The 14,536-nt window shown below is 42.9% G+C and overlaps 1 protein-coding gene and 1 long non-coding RNA gene across 2 annotated transcripts in view; one reads left to right on the top strand and one right to left on the bottom strand.

The window, feature by feature from the left end:
* CWC27 (CWC27 spliceosome associated cyclophilin) overlaps nucleotides 1–14,536 on the top strand; it is a 217,651-nt gene that overhangs the window by 150,443 nt on the left and 52,672 nt on the right. The window lies entirely within an intron of this gene.
* The window catches only part of LOC137528480 (uncharacterized), a 137,401-nt gene that overhangs the window by 35,500 nt on the left and 87,365 nt on the right, over nucleotides 1–14,536 (bottom strand). The gene's annotated exons all lie outside the window — the stretch shown is intronic.

Consider the following 14,536-nt stretch of genomic DNA (forward strand, 5'->3'; position numbering starts at 1 on the left):
CCGCACCAGCGAGCTTTTACCCGGCCATATTCCGGCCAGGGTACATGAAAGTGGCTAATACCAAGCCAAACATGCCCCGAAATGTGGGATAAACCGGTCTTCACCAGTCACCAATCATCCACTGTGGAGCACCACACATCCACCAGAAGACACAAGTACCTTAAATACTACATATAACATTATCCATATTCAAGGATCTAGCATACAGGAAAGTTCTGTCTTATCATTTAATCCCAAGGGGTAATTACGATATAATAATGTTATAATTATGATATAATGATTTGTATGTGTCGTACAGCTAAAAAATAAAACATTAGGAGCAGAGACATACGTCTAATGTTGTTTCCAGTACAGGAAGAGTTAAGAAACTCCAGTGATTATCTGTGCAAAAGAGCCATTGAGCTCCACGACTTTCAAGGTCGCAGAGAGCTCTGGATTTGGCAACTAATGGTGGTGAATTTCTGTTTCCATTCAATGCAATAGGATTCGTGCACAATGCTTTGTATAGGAAATGCATAGCAATGCAAATTTTTGCGTTAATATTCGCATTAGATCCATGGTTACAGGAAGTTGTCAGCAGTAATGACTAAGCTGTTACTAGGCAGATTATATTATATTTAACTAATGCGAATTTTCGCGTATGAAAATTCGCATAAAAACGCATAAATGTACATGCAAATTTTCACCAAGCAAAAAAATCGTATACGATTTTTTGCAGGCAAAAATTTCACGCTACAGTGGAAAAGTAGCAATATGAGAATATTTTCTTTGCTACTAATGTTCTAGTAATTATCCATATTACACAACCAATTCATTATATCATACATTTTTTTCACTTCAGTGTTTCTTTAAGAAGGCATGTTATAATCAGTGTTGCTTTTTATTAAGAGGGTTTTACATTCTCTCTTAGCCTCTTATACTTTCCTAGCCGTTCTGGTTCACCGTAAGCTATCTGGGTATTCCAGGATGAAACCATTAACTCATCAGTATGTTTTTGGGATGTGAGAAAAAACACAATAAAACCCCTCATGTCACCAGGGCTCGTTTCCAGCAATCTCATAGCTGGGATCTCTTGTATAAGCAGATCTTCAACTCGGGTTCATTTTAAAGGGGCACTATGGCGAAAAATTGTAAAATGTAAAATATGTGCAAACATATACAAATAAGAAGTACATTTTTGTTGCTGTCACTTACAGTTAGTAGAAATCTGACAGAAGTGACAGGTTTTAGACTAGTCCATCTCTTCATAGGGGATTCTCAGGGATTTATTTATTTTCAAAAAGTAGTGAATGGCAGTTGCTCTGTCCAACTGCCAAAAAACTGTGCAGCGAGCAGGGAGGCTGGCCAGCATCATTGTTTAAATCTTTTTAGGGAATATCTTTATAAAGAATAAAAGCCTTGCTGAGAATCCCCTATGAAGAAATAGTCTAGCCCAAAACTTGTCACTTCTGTCAGATTTCTACTGCCTACTGTAAGTGACAGCAACATAGGAGAAAAGTCATTTATGGCTCATTTTACTCTGGAAAAACATACTTCTTATTTGTTTATGTTTGCACATATTTTAAATTTTACAATTTTTGCCATAGTGCCCATTTAAGCAAAGCCAAGGAACCCGGATTCATAAAAAGTGTGTAACAAAACACTTTCTCAGGCAATACATTGAAGCTAAACAGGAACTACCAGTTGGGAGCTGCTTCCCTCTCTGAGGGCCCCTTTTCGACTGTAAAACAAACGCATGCATTTGCATGTGTGTTTGACCTATTTTGATGTGTGTTTTTGTGCGGTTTTTTTTTGTGTTTCCGCTTTTCTGATTGGCAAGTGTTGTCTTGATTTTTTTTTAAATAGATACTAGTGGTTACATCAATACAAAATGGATATTAACCCCTCATTTTGCCGAGGGATAGCGGCGATTTAGCTGGGGTTATAGTGATGAACATAACTACAAGTTAAAAAAGGGAGTTTAGACTCACTTCAGTGTTTCTTTAAAGTGGATCCAAGATAAAATTTTACTCATTGCATAATTGTGTTCCTTTCCTCTTGTTTATAGGGCATTCCTCAAGCCAAATACTTTTTTTTGTGTTGTTTTAATACTCTAATTCCCTATAAACTAAACAAGCCTCGCCCACAGCTCCTTTTGTGCCTTGGTACTGTAGCAAGGGCTTATGGGAGCTCAGTCTGGGCAGGAGGAGGTTACTAGCCATTGATTTCAGAGGCAGAGGGGAGGAGGAGAGGGGACTGCATTTACACACAGGCAAGCTGATAGCATCTCCAGCCCTCAGCCTGTGACAATGTGACAAACAGAATATGGCTGCCCTCATTCTATCACAGGAATAAATAATCATAAACTTTTTAAGCTGTTTGCAGCTAGATATGCTGTGTAAACTATCTAAACTTTAGATCAGATATATAGAGAAGTTACTTGTTATAGTTAGTATTTCATCTCGGATCCGCTTTAAGACCCGTACACACGGCCTGGTGTCGCCCGATGGGGATCGTCCTTCAACATCTTTTAGAAGGCCCTTAAAATGCACCTTTTCAACCCACTCCCACTGGTGCTCTAAACCCGCAGCTGAACTCTGGTCCCCTACCTTTCGTGTCCCTACCTCTCCCTCTAGATGGTAAGCCTCCGGCAGGGTCCTCCTCCTTGTGTCTCCTACCTGATCAAGCACTGATCAAGTACCTCCATCACTGTACACCCATTCTATGGATCTGAGTGAACTCAACTTGCCTAACCTTCATGCACCCATCCAGCGGCTAAGCATTTCCTATACTCCTACTGTGCTGCGTGATCTGGTTTGCATGTATTCCTGTATTGTCTTATTGCTGTATGTCACCCCTAAATAATTCAGTAATAATAAGTTCAATCCTTGTTTACAGTTCCTCTTTAAGTACAGTACAGAAATGAATAATGAATATTACAGCTTACTGATGAAAGCAGGCTCAACATTTTCGATTCCATTGCCATTTATGCACAGTACACGCTTTGAAAAATTTCTGGTGAACAGTAGTTGTGCTATTTAAATGTTCTGCACTGATTCAGATAATCACAGATACTTGTTTGTGACAGGTTTACTTTAAGTAGTGCTGTCATATGTTTTCACTTGAGCAGACACAGCCCCTGATTGCACTAAAACACAATAGCAAGTTAGTCTAGTCATTTCAGCAGTCTTTTCTTTGTAGCTTTATGTGCCTGACATATTGTATTGGAATAAATCCTGATGCGGATCTTCGACGTCAGAGCGGCTGCCTCGTTTTATTGCCTCCTGAACAGTCGTAAACATCTGGCTCTCACAGCGCTGCATACATTCATACTCTTTACCTGGAAATCTGTAATGCTGTGAAGATGTGCATCATACAACATCTGCTAAGCAGACTGCGTATGTTAAATGACACACTGATACAATCTGCTGCCTCCTGGGTTCTACTGTGCATTTACTCACATGCTGAACTATAACATCGACAGGACATGGGGGGGGGGGGGGGGGGGAGGGTGTCACTAAAATAGTATAGACAGCAATGACAATGTACCATATATTCCGGCGTATAAGACAACCCCCAACTTTTTCCAGTTAAAATATACATTTTAGGATATACTTGCCCTATAAGACTACCCCTCTTGACTCTTGGACATTTGTATACTGTTCTGTATGTACTGGTGCTATACTGTATAAACAGGTACAGATACTGTTGCTCTATTGTATGTGGTACCAAGTATACAACAACCACCCACTCACGGCAAGCGATGTACCTTACCGACGATTGGCTGGTTGCTGTACACAAAGCCTGCTTGGATTGGTCAGCTATCCCGGTCTCCAAGACTATCAGAGCAGTAGCGCAAACATGCCTCTTTTACCCGTCTGGCCCGCCCTTGTATCCTATTACCATACCTCCTTCTCTGCCTACTGTTCTTGCTGCTTTCATACTTTCTCTGCATACAGTTGGGATGCAGCCGCGGACGTTGAGCTCCCACCACTGTACGCGGCAACCACAGATTCTCCAGTCCGGCTCGGAAGTTTCAGCACCCGCCCTATAAGAGAACACCAGGTATATAAGTCGACCCCCAACTTTTGAGAAGATTTTCCTGGGTTAAAAAGTAGTCTTATATGCCAGAATATACAGTATATGTGGCTGCATCTTATTTGGTATTGTCCTGCTTGCAAGTGTTTAGCTGTGACGTGCGCCAAGTATCATAAGTGTCATTCTTAGTTTGCAAGGTACACTTTTTCCTAAAAGGAATTCAATAAATAAAAGACAACATACAGAACTTTTATATCGTACTTCTCTCCTGGCAGACTCACCGCGCCAGAGCTGCAGCCACTAGGGCGTGCTCAGTAAGCAGAAGCAGTGTAAGGGAGTCTTGCCCAAGGTCTCCTCACTGAATAGGTGCTGGCTTACTGGACAAGGAGAGCCGAGATAAAAAATAAAAATAAGAGAGCATAATAAAGGCCTTTTATCTGCACCTCACAGACTGAACGCTCATCTCCCATCTACAAATATCTCATCTCTCTAAAGGGGCATACACATGTTCTGTTAAGGTGCATGCATTGATTGGACCATTTTACCACTTCCATGTAGTATGAGGGCCAACTGATTTTGAATACTATGAACAGATTCTACAAATAAGCTCTCATACTACACGTAGGTGGTAAAATTGGCCAGGGATTGGCCAATCAAAACTGGATGAGTGCACCAAGTTTTACTGTTGCCCACAAAGGTCAAGGTTCTCTATAGCCTTGGCCATAGGATCCCACAATCACGACTTCTGGTCTTGTGATGCTTCAGGGACCGCTGTAGACACACTCGATTCTAAACAGAGGTTATACTGACTGGCCACCTTGGCTAAAAACCATCTAGCATGTGTACAAGGCTTTAAGGTACGTAAAGAGAACCAGAGACGAAGCAGCCTTGTGTATTTTACCATATACATCAGTAAGAACATTAGAGAAAACACTTACCATGCTCTCTGTTTCATCCTCACTGCTAAAAGTGTCTGTTATAATTATAGCTGAGTCATTATAGCAGAGCCACAAGGGGGCAGGCTTGGGCTTGAAAAGACACCAGAGAAGACAGACTCAGCGATAATCTTTCCATAGCAAAGCTAGACTGAGTGCTCAGTCGGGGATTCTTATCAGAGGTGATAACAGTCAGATTAAACCGAGAACAATGAAACAAAGAGCAGATTAGGTGTTTACTGTCATGTTCCCACTGATTTATAAAGTAAAATACAAGAGGGTGCTTCATCTCTGGTTCTCTTTAAGGTGCTCATGCTGGACTATCATCATAAGAGGACTGAAGAATTGGCAGACAATCGGTGGTCCCAACAGTGCACAATAATCGCAAAAGATAGCAACATTTGATGGTATAAACCGATCCAACCTGACGGAAATATTGTCCATACTTGGTGTGCACAGGTGTCACAGATGGCAAACAACCGGGTGCCTGAGAACGCATGTACAGAGAGCACTAGCTCTCAATCATTTCCAGCAGTCATCCCGCTATAAGTACTACTCGTTGCTCATTTCTTCTGGTTGGTTCCGGTTTTTTTTGTTTGTTTGTTTTGTTTTGTTTTTCTACTCCGCATATCCATTGTTTGTAAACGTCAAACCTGGATCGTCGGTCTGGCAGTCCTTGCTTGTTTTAAGCAACAATAGCCTAGCATGTGTAACTTGCTTTAGACTAAAGGCTGTGTTTCACAGAACAGCATATTTGCCAGATTCGATCACCTTGACCATGATCTTCCTGTGATCATTAACCCTTATCTTACTGACACTTTTTCAATCAATTTTAGATTGTTCATCACTCTAAAGGGCAGTTGTGTATAGCAGAACATTTTCATCAAGATTGTGAAGTGAAGGGAAGTTGATGGACATGTATGTATGTATGTATGTGTAGTAGTAGCAGCAGTAGGGTATTGTACCGTGTTAGCCATCAGTAAAGGCAAGAAATTTTAAATCAGGATGACACCATTTATTGGCTAACTAAAAATGAATAAAAATAAGCGAGCTTTCAGCCTTGCAGCCTTCGTCTGGCTTATATCCTGTTAGTTTGCAGGCTGGTGGTACAGACAGCTTATATACATGCAACATCAAAAGGGAAAACAGATATTTTTTTCAAGCATAAATACATGTCATTAAGATGCCTTAATTCAAACAGACCATCTGAATGGGGTTAGAGGTTATTAGCTAAGATAAGGATCCTTGTTTACGCCATGCTCACAGACCTGGGATTAGGATTGACCCAGATCTATCGTAAATTCTTAGTTCACAAGTTCAGCTAAAATGGCTGAGAAAGCTTAAATATCATCAGTCTCATAATATATATAAAAAGTTGTTGTCCTTATTCAAACCGTTCTGCACAGCTTTGAACCAATTTATAAATTTTGTTTCTGCTATTAATCGATCATTTGACGTTTTGAAGCCACCCTTCAGGGCAGTGACACGAAGATCATCCATGCTGTGTCCGTTGGACCGAAAGTGTGTAGCAACTGGGAGTCCAGATTTGGTATCATTAATAGTGTGCCTGTGTCCATTCATATGTTTGCGCAGAGTTTGTCCAGTTTCTCATATGTACAGAACATTGGGGCATTTAGCACACATGATCAGATATACTAGATTGGTGGAACCACAGGAAAATGTACCTTGTACTCTGTACTCCTGTTGTGAACCTGGTATCATTACCTTGTCAGTGGAGTAAATGTGTCTGCAGGTCCCACATATTTTTTGTCGGCAGGGTGATGTTCCGTTTTGTTGAGGCCTATTCAAAGAACTCCTGACAATCATCTGTTTTAGATTGTGTGGTTGCCGATATGACAAGAGTGGAGGTTTAGGGAATATCGTTCTCAGTCTGTGATCCTTGTGTAAAATGGGATGTAGTTCCTTAGCAATCCTCCTTAAAGGGACACTTAAGTCAAACAAAAAAAATGAGTTTTACTCACCTAGGGCCTCCAATAGCCCTCTGCAGCTGTCCGGTGCCCTCGCCGTCTCCCTCCGATCCTCCTGGCCCCACCGGCAGCCACTTCCTGTTTCGGTGACAGGAGCTGACAGGCTGGGGACGCGAGTGATTCTTCGCGTTCCCAGACACATTAGCACCCTCTATGCTGCTATATGGTATATGATATACAGTGGAGGAAATAATTATTTGACCCCTCACTGATTTTGTAAGTTTGTCCAATGACAAAGAAATGAAAAGTCTCAGAACAGTATCATTTCAATGGTAGGTTTATTTTAACACTGGCAGATAGCACATCAAAAGGAAAATCGAAAAAATAACCTTAAATAAAAGATAGCAACTGATTTGCATTTCATTGAGTGAAATAAGTTTTTGAACCCCTACCAACCATTAAGAGTTCTGGCTCCCACAGAGTAGTTAGACACTTCTACTCAATTAGTCACCCTCATTAAGGACACCTGTGTTAACTAGTCACCTGTATAAAAGACACCTGTCCACAGAATCAATCAATCAAGCAGACTCCAAACTCTCCAACATGGCAAAGACCAAAGAGCTTTCCAAGGATGTCAGAGACAAAATTGTAGACCTGCACAAGGCTGGAATGGGCTACAAAACCATTAGCAAGAAGCTGGGAGAGAAGGTGACAACTGTTGGTGCGATTGTTCGAAAATGGAAGGAGCACAAAATGACCATCAATCGACCTCGCTCTGGGGCTCCACGCAACATCTCACCTCGTGGGGTGTCAATGGTTCTGAGAAAGGTGAAAAAGCATCCTAGAACTACACGGGAGGAGTTAGTTAATGACCTCAAATTAGCAGGGACCACAGTCACCAAGAAAACCATTGGAAACACATTACACCACAATGGATTAAAATCCTGCAGGGCTCGCAAGGTCCCCCTGCTCAAGAAGGCACATGTGCAGGCCCGTCTGAAGTTTGCCAATGAACACCTGAATGATTCTGTGAGTGACTGGGAGAAGGTGCTGTGGTCTGATGAGACCAAAATAGAGCTCTTTGGCATTAACTTAGCTCGCTGTGTTTGGAGGAAGAAAAATGCTGCCTATGACCCCCAAAACACCGTCCCCACCGTCAAGCATGGGGGTGGAAACATTTTGCTTTGGGGGTGTTTTTCTGCAAAGGGCACAGGACAACTTAATCGCATTAACGGGAAAATGGACGGAGCCATGTATCGTGAAATCCTGAACGACAACCTCCTTCCCTCTGCCAGGAAACTGAAAATGGGTCGTGGATGGGTGTTCCAGCACGACAATGACCCAAAACATACAGCAAAGGCAACAAAGGAGTGGCTCAAGAAAAAGCACATTAAGGTCATGGAGTGGCCTAGTCAATCTCCAGACCTTAATCCAATAGAAAACCTATGGAGGGAGCTCAAACTCAGAGTTGCACAGAGACAGACTGGAAACCTTAGGGATTTAGAGATGATCTGCAAAGAGGAGTGGACCAACATTCCTCCTAAAATGTGTGCAAACTTGGTCATCAATTACAAGAAACGTTTGACCTCTGTGCTTGCAAACAAGGGTTTTTCCACTAAGTATTAAGTCTTTTATTGTTAGAGGGTTCAAAAACTTATTTCACTCAATGAAATGCAAATCAGTTGCTATCTTTTATTTAAGGTTATTTTTTCGATGTTCCTTTTGATGTGCTATCTGCCACTGTTAAAATAAACCTATCATTGAAATGATACTGTTCTGAGACTTTTCATTTCTTTGTCATTGGACAAACTTACAAAATCAGTGAGGGGTCAAATAATTATTTCCTCCACTGTATGCTATAGCAGCATAGATGGCGCTATTGTGGCCAGGAACGCGAAGAATCACTCACGTCCCCAGCCTGTCAGCTCCTGTCACTGAAACAGGAAGTGGCTGCCGGCGGGGCCAGGAGGATTGGAGGGAGACGGCGAGGGCACCAGACAGCTGCAGGGGGCTATTGGAAGCCCCAGGTGAGTAAAACTCTTTTTTTTTTTTTTTTTTTTTTTTTTTACTTAAAGGAATACTTAAGTCAAAAAAAAAAATGACATTTACTCACCTGGGGCATCCCTCAGCACCCCGAAGCTGGATGGTGCCCTCGCAGCCCCGCTCCGATCGTCCTGTCCCCGCCGGCGGCTACTTCCGGTTCGGCGACAGCCGCCGACAGGCTGGGAACGCGGCTGATTTTCCGCGTTCCCAGCCGCTGCTATCACTCTCTATGCTGCGATAGCGTATATATATACGCTATAGCAGCATAGAGAGTGATAGCAGCGGCTGGTAACGCGGAAAATCAGCCGCGTTCCCAGCCTGTCGGCGGCTGTCGCCGAACCGGAAGTAGCCGCCGGCGGGGACAGGACGATCGGAGCGGGGCTGCGAGGGCACCATCCAGCTTCGGGGTGCTGAGGGATGCCCCAGGTGAGTAAATGTCATTTTTTTTTTTTGACTTAAGTATTCATTTAAGTGTCCCTTTAAGATTTCCAGGTGTGGGTTGTAGGTGACAACCAAAGGGACACGTTCCTCTTTCTGGTTTTGCTTATATTTCAGGAGTTCAGTCCTGGGGATGTTGCTGGCTTTCCTGATTTGGGCCTCAGCCATGGGAGGACTGTAACCTTGTTTAATGAAAGTGTTCTTAAGGCGATCCAGGTGCTTGTCTCTGTCCATCCTGTCAGAACAAATCCGGTTGTACCTTATAGCTTGGCTGTAAATTATAGAGTTTTTAATTTGCTTGGGATGAAATCTGTCATATCTTAGGTATGTGGGACGGTCTGTAGGTTTGCGATACACAGAGGTTTGTATGTTGTTACCCCTGATGTATATGGTGGTGTCCAGAAAGTTAATCTCTGTGTGAGAGTAGGTAAGTTTCAATTTGATTTTAGGATGAAAGGCATTGAAGTTCCTGTGGAACTGGAGAAGATCATCCTCACTTGCGGACCACATGATTAAAATATAATCAATGATGTGTAAAACAGCACCGGAGATTAAGTGGCGCTCGGACAGTAATTTGGGTGCTGTCAAAAGACGGAAAACAAATTGCTATAAAAACTATGTAATTTGGCCGCCAGCAATAGCTGGCAATCGAATTACATGTTTCCCCCACTATCCTTTGTGACCTGGAGGGGGAATAGTAATTAATGCCTCCCATAGGGGCAGGGTGAGCAGTTTATTGGCTTTACCCTTCGCCCAAATTTCCCGGCGGCTTAATTATAGATACGCTTTTGCACAGTCCTCTTTAGTTTTTAAAAGTAGAAAAAAATGTGAAAAACTGTAAGTTCCTGTTTCAGAGCTTTTATGCCAGGCATGGGCAAACTTGGCCCTCCAGCTGTTGAGGAACTACAAGTCCCACAATGCATTGCAGGAGTCTGACAGCCACAGTCATGACTCATAGGCAAATGCATTGTGGGATGTGTAGTTCCTTAACAGCTGGAGGGCCAAGTTTGCCCATGCCTGTTTTATACCATTTAACTGCCACCCCCTCCTAGCTTCTATCTCCAGCTATATACTGCTTTGCTGCGAATATACAGTATGCCATGTGGCATTTATTGTAATGCAGTGAGAGTATATATTATTCTCTACCAGTGCAATATATAACTCCTGTCATACCCACAAATGAATAATATCCTATCCACGTATGAAACCTCTTTATCTGGTAACTCTATATAACCTGCTAATAGAAGCTATCAGAGGTGGCTGGAAAGGGGGCAGATCTTGGCTTTGTGTATGATATCAATCATATTATTATGAGGCATTTTTATTTTTCTAAAATAAATCCCCCTTGGCCCAGCCAGTTGGCACAGTCCCCTCCACAAGAATGCCAGCTTACTATTTGAATTTTATTTCCTTATGCATTGGAAGGATATTTACTTATGTTGGCAGGGCGCCTTAGTGACTTTGGCATAGTGCATGTTAATCATTTAAGCCAACTTTTCCTGCTTCTCTTTTACCACTTCTCCTCCGATAGCTATGATAGAGCTTTGATAGTCATTTCTAGCTCTCGTGCACCTAAAAATCCTTCCTTGTGTCCTGGCAATCAGGATATTGGTCCTTTGAAAGACAGTTTCTTTATTGTTATGTATCTTCAGTGAGCTTACATTTTGGATTACGTTTATCATGAACTGTTAGTGCTTTTACAAAAAGAGAGGGGTTGATCTGCACCAGCCACACAATGAGTAGTGTGTGCTAGGCAAAGAAAAAAACTCCAGAAAACTAAAAAATGGCCCAGTTGACAGCACCACTATATATCTACAATATTTTATTTATTAATGCCACAAGAGTTTAGCAATTAAAAAAAACTTAAAAATCAGGTTTACAGTCTGAAGCAAGTCACTTCGGCACGCACTCTTCCTGGCACTGCGTCTGACCTGGGCGTCGCCATAGACGTAATGTTTATACGTCTATAGCCGCACAGTGGGTTTCTTAAATGTAATTCATGTGCCGGCGATCGCTGGACCCCCAAATTACTTCTCCCTCAGAGTTGCTATGACTCAGAGAGGGAATAGTATTTAACCCCATGTGGTATTACAGTGGCAGAAGGGTGTGCCGTCATTCAGCTCACCCTCCGCCTAACTGGCCAGGCAATAAAACAGGTATGCCTACAGTCACCTGCCTGTATCATTAACCTGTTCAGGACCGCATCACGCCAATAGGCGTGAGCGCGGTGGCAGCCCCAGGACCACCTAACACCGATCAGTGTAAAGTCCTGGGGCTGGCTTTTGCAGGAGTTCACGCGCACATCTCCACTTGGTAGGCCTTCACTATTCTAGCGGCGATCACTGATCGGAGACTGTTAGATGGCGAAACCATAGTCTAATTACCCTGTACTGTGCTGCGATTTAAGGTAACGATGTACTAGGGACAGCCGTGTGACACGGCTATCCCCTCTGTTGTTGTGGAAGTGATCTGCTGTCATAGGCTGAAGCCTATGACAGCTGATCACGCTGATTACAAAAAAAATAGTTAAAAATATTACCTAAATAAACAAATAAATATTTAAAAATAAAAACACCTGGGTGCGATCAGACCCCACCAACAGAGAGCTCTGTTGGCGGGGAGAAAAAGAGGGGATCACTTGTGTGCTGTGTTGTGCGGCCCTGCAGCGAGCCCTTAAAGCTGCAGTGGCCATTTTTGTGAAAAATGGCCTGGTCTTTAGGGGGGTAAAGCCTGTGGTCCTGACATGGTTAACTTAACATCAATAATAGAATAAATGACCATTGCAATGCATTAGATTTGATAAATATAGTCAGACAGTTTCCAGAAGGAACCCTGCCTGGCCAAGAGCAGGGAGATTTAGGCCACCTGACAGCCCAACAAGTGTTGTGGCCTGGATTTCACTATACACAATAAATTAATAGTGCAAGCATCATCAGGGCAGCACGGTGGCGTAGTGGTTAGTGCTCTCGCCTTGCAGCGCTGGGTCCCTGGTTCGAATCCCAGCCAGGGCACTATCTGCAAAGAGTTTGTATGTTCTCCTCATGTCTGTGTGGGTTTCCTCCGGGCACTCCAGTTTCCTCCCACATCCCAAAAACTTACAGATAAGTGAATTGGCTTCCCCTAAAAATTGCCCCTAGATTACGATACGTACGCTACACGATACATACATAGACATGTGACTATGGTAGGGACTAGATTGTGAGCCCCTCTGAGGGACAGTTAGTGATCAGACAATATACTCTGTACAGCACTGCGTAATATGTCCGCGGGATATAAATACTTCAATAAATAAATAAACATCAAAAGAAATGAGTGAAATAAATGCTTCCTAATGCATAGGATATACTTGGTAGTCCAGATAATGCCGTTGGGAAAAAGTGTTGCTAGTGCATAAATTAGTGTGCAAAGTTTGCCTGGATGCTGGGTCAAAAGGTGGGGGGAGGGAGAAAGCAAAAAATTGTAACGTATCAAAAATGTGCCAAAAAATACATTCAAAAACCAAAATGAAATTCACTGCAAGCTAAACTGTGTGAATGACAGGGCTATAGTGCTCAGGATGTAGTGACAGCCCATAGAAGTGTGCTTATTGCACTGACAATATAGGAGACTGCAGTATACTTAGCCGGAATAAGGTATTGCTGGTGAAGTCCAGAGCTGTTGGCGTCAATTCACCAGAGGTTACCGAACTATTTATCACATGGTCGATAATTTACCTCATGTGATAACTCACAATAGCAATTAGGCTGAAATACCGACAGGTCGAAATTCGTGTGAAATTTGGGCGATAAATAGTCGGTAGTTATTCGTTATTTTTTCTCAAAATCACGATTCACCAAGGAAAAAATTGGGTGTGACCATTTGTTATTTTAGATCTATTTATCGCCTAAACGTACCTGCCGATGTGTGGTTTTTCGCACAGATGCTGCAGCTCACTCTACAGCTAGTTTACTAGCAGCACACAGTAACAGCTTATACTGTACATATTTCAGGCACCAGAGAACAGCACACACTGCAGCTGGTTTACTAGCAGCACACAGTAACAGCTTATACTGTACATATTTCAGGCACCAGAGAGCAGCACACACTGCAGCTAGTTTACTAGCAGCACACAGTAACAGCTTATACTGTACATATTTCAGGCACCAGAGAGCAGCACACACTGCAGCTAGTTTACTAGCAGCACACAGTAACAGCTTATACTGTACATATTTCAGGCACCAGAGAGCAGCCCATTTACAATATTAAACATATTAAGCATTTACAATATTAAGTGGATGGGTGAAACGAAGGAGGAATTTTGATACATTTTTCATCAGAGGGAGCATGAAAATGTATCCAAATACCTCCTCTGTTTCACCCATCCACTTAATATTGTAAATGCTTAATATTGCTTGATATGCAGAACGGAGGGAGGGAAACCCTCTGCGGTCACATGCTGGTAATAACCTCCTCCTCCTACCCACAATCCTTTACTTCCAGCATCCAGAGTGGCAAAGTATCGCATGCAAATCATTAACACTGCCACCAGTTTCACACACATTTTTTTGCCTCACCCACAACCTGCATTGACAACCAAAACATTAACACAGTTTCCTGTAGCGTACTCTGAGCACTACAGGGGTGTTGTGGATCTTCTGGGATCCTAGCAACAACCGGGCCCTGAAATCTATTCATAGGAATCATAATTATTGGTCCCAGAACAGTGGTATTGTGACAGCTGAGATAAGAACTTTAAAATCCATTCAGGGCCCTTTCACACTGAGGCACACCCCCACCCCAGCCTAATGTAAGTCTATGGGGGAGCTCACTTTCCCCACGTTGCAGTACACTGTGCCGGAAGTGCCCTATCTAACGCCTGTCCTTACCTACGTTACCATGCTGCTCCTGCGGCAATCTGCATTGGATCAGAAGTTATGTTAGTCTATGGCTACTTGCGAGAAAATTAAAAAATCCGCCGCAGTTTGCAGAATCGCGCATGCGGGGAAGCATATTTTAACAATACGCTTCCACGCACGTCATCGATTGCTCAACAGGAAGTAAGCATCACTTCCTGCTTGGCCTGAATGCCAGACGGGGATTACCGCGTACTAACCCGGTAATCCCCGAAGCCCTGTTTTCGGCGGTGCGGTGACCTCACCGCACTGCACAGCCAATCTGCAGTGTGAAGCCGGCTTC

Source organism: Hyperolius riggenbachi, chromosome 1 (genome assembly GCF_040937935.1).
Source record: "Hyperolius riggenbachi isolate aHypRig1 chromosome 1, aHypRig1.pri, whole genome shotgun sequence".
Taxonomy (NCBI): Eukaryota; Metazoa; Chordata; class Amphibia; order Anura; family Hyperoliidae; genus Hyperolius; species Hyperolius riggenbachi.